Below are 3511 nucleotides of genomic sequence, written 5' to 3'. Positions count from 1 at the left end.
TATTTCCTTGCAAGGAAGTGTCGCATTTACGTTCATTTGAAGTGTAGAGGAGGAATACATAACACTTCGCAAATCATGATATATCTTACCATGAAACATAGAAATGAGATGCGATGACGCGTTTTAAGAAGCATTAGAACTCTATTGCTACGATACGTAGACATCTGCAGACGCTATTTCCTTGCAAGTAGGTATCGCATTTACATTCATTTGAAGTGTAGACGAGGAATACATAACACTTCGCGAGTCATATTATATCTTACCATGAAACATAGAAATGAGATGCGATATCGCGTTCTAAGAGGCATTAGAACTCTATTGCTACGACAGCTAGATATCTGCAGACGCTATTTCCTAGCAAGGAAGTGTCGCATTTACTTTCATTTGAATCGTAGACGAGGAATGCATAACACTTCGCAATGAATAATATATCTTACTATGAAACATAGAAATGGGATGCGATATCGCGTTTTAAGAAGCATTAGAAAGCTATTGCTACGATACGTAGACATCTGCAAACGCTATTTCCTTGCAAGGAAGTGTCGCATTTACTTTCATTTGAATCGTAGACGAGGAATGCATAACACTTCGCAATGAATAATATATCTTACTATGAAACATAGAAATGAGATGCGATATCGCGTTTTAAGAAGCATTATAACTCTATTGCTACGATACGTAGATATCTGCAAACGCTATTTCCTAGCGAGGAAGTGTCGCATTCACATTCATTTGAAGTGTAGACGAGGAATGCATGACACTTCGCAAATCATATTATATCTCACCATGAAACATAGAAATGAGATGCGATATCGCGTTTTAAGAAGCATTATAACTCTATTGCTACGATACGTAGATATCTGCAAACGCTATTTCCTTGCAAGGAAGTGTCGCATTTACTTTCATTTGAATCGTAGACGAGGAATGCATAACACTTCGCAATGAATATTATATCTTATCATGAAACATAGATATGAGATGCAGTATCTCGTTTTAAGAAGCATTTGAACTCTATTGCTTCGATACGTAGACATCTGCAAACGCTATTTACTTGCAAGGAAGTGTCGCATTTACATTCATTTGAAGTGTAGACGAGGATTACATGATACTTCGCAATGAATAATATATCTTACCATGAAACATAGAAATGAGATGCGATACCGCGTTTTAAGAAGCATTATAACTCTATTGCTACGATAGGTAGACATTTGCAAACGCTATTTCCTAGCAAAGAAGTGTCGCATTTACATTCATTTGAAGTGTAGACGAGGAATACATAACACTTCGCAAATCATATTCTTACCATGAATCATAGAAATGAGATGCGATATCGCGTTTTAAGAGCATTAGAACTCTATTGCTACGATACCTAGACATCTGCAGACGCTATTTCCTTGCAAGGAAGTGTCGCATTTACTTTCATTTGAATCGTAGACGAGGAATGCATAACACTTCGCAATGAATAATATATCTTATGAAACATAGATATGAGATGCAATATCTCGTTTTAAGAAGCATTTGAACTCTATTGCTTCGATACGTAGACATCTGCAAACGCTATTTCCTTGCAAGGAAGTGTCGCATTTACGTTCATTTGAAGTGTAGAGGAGGAATACATAACACTTCGCAAATCATGATATATCTTACCATGAAACATAGAAATGAGATGCGATAACGCGTTTTAAGAAGCATTAGAACTCTATTGCTACGATACGTAGACATCTGCAGACGCTATTTCCTTGCAAGTAGGTGTCGCATTTACATTCATTTGAAGTGTAGACGAGGAATACATAACACTTCGCGAGTCATATTATATCTTACCATGAAACATAGAAATGAGATGCGATATCGCGTTCTAAGAGGCATTAGAACTCTATTGCTACGACAGCTAGACATCTGCAGACGCTATTTCCTAGCAAGGAAGTGTCGCATTTACATTCACTTGAAGTGTAGACGAGGAATACATGATACTTCGCAAATCATATTATATCTCACAATGAAACATAGAAATGAGATGCGATATCGCGTTTTAAGAAGCATTAGAACACTATTGCTACGATATGTAGACATTTGCAAACGCTATTTCCTAGCAAAGAAGTGTCGCATTTACATTTATTTGAAGTGTAGACGAGGAATACATAACACTTCGCAAATCATATTATATCTTACCATGAAACATAGAAATGAGATGCGATATCGCGTTTTAACAAGCATTAGAACTCTATTGCTACGATACGTAGACATCTGCAAACGCTATTTCCTTGCAAGGAAGTGTCGCATTTACTTTCATTTGAATCGTAGACGAGGAATGCATAACACTTCGCAATGAATAATATATCTTATGAAACATAGATATGAGATGCAATATCTCGTTTTAAGAAGCATTTGAACTCTATTGCTTCGATACGTAGACATCTGCAAACGCTAATTCCTTGCAAAGAAGTGTCGCATTTACATTCATTTGAAGTGTAGACGAGGAATACATGACACTTCGCAAATCATATTATATCTTACCATGAAACATAGAAATGAGATGCGACATCGCGTTCTAAGAAGCATTAGGACACTACTGCTACGATAGTTAGACATTTGCAAACGCTATTTCCTTGCAAGGAAGTGTTGCATTTACATTCATTTGAAGTGTAGACGAGGAATACATAACACTCCGCAAATCATATTATATCTTACCATGAAACATAGAAATGAGATGCGATATCGCGTTTTAAGAATCATAAGAACTCTATTGCTATGATACGTAGACATCTGCAAACGCTAATTCCTTGCAAAGAAGTGTCGCATTTACATTCATTTGAAGTGTAGACGAGGAATACATGACACTTCGCAAATCATATTATATCTTACCATGAAACATAGAAATGAGATGCGATATCGCGTTTTAAGAAGCATTTGAACTCTATTGCTTCGATATCTAGACATCTGCAAACGCTATTTCCTTGCAAGGAAGTGTCGCATTTTCATTCATTTGAATCGTAGACGAGGAATGCATAACACTTCGCAATGAATATTATATCTCATCATGAAACATAGATATGAGATGCAATATCTCGTTTTAAGAAGCATTTGAACTCTATTGCTTCGATACGTAGACATCTGCAAACGTTATTTCCTTGCAAGGAAGTGTCGCATTTACATTCATTTGAAGTGTAGACGAGGAATACATGATACTTCGCAAATCATATCATATCATACCATGAAACATAGAAATGAGATGCGATATCTCGTTTTAAGAAGCATTTGAACTCTATTGCTTCGATACGTAGATATCTGCAAACGCTATTTCCTTGCAAGGAAGTGTCACATTTTCATTCATTTGAATCGTAGACGTGGAATGCATAACACTTCGCAATGAATATTATATCTTATCATGAAACATAGATATGAGATGCAATATCTCGTCTTAAGAAGCATTTGAACTCTATTGCTTCGATACGTAGGCATCTGCAAACTCTATTTCCTTGCAGGGAAGAGTCGCATTTACATTCATTTGAAG

Source organism: Xylocopa sonorina, unplaced genomic scaffold (assembly GCF_050948175.1).
Source record: "Xylocopa sonorina isolate GNS202 unplaced genomic scaffold, iyXylSono1_principal scaffold0161, whole genome shotgun sequence".
NCBI classification, from domain to species: domain Eukaryota; kingdom Metazoa; phylum Arthropoda; class Insecta; order Hymenoptera; family Apidae; genus Xylocopa; species Xylocopa sonorina.
The sequence above is the reverse complement of the archived record's forward strand: the minus strand, read 5'-3'. Positions refer to the sequence as shown.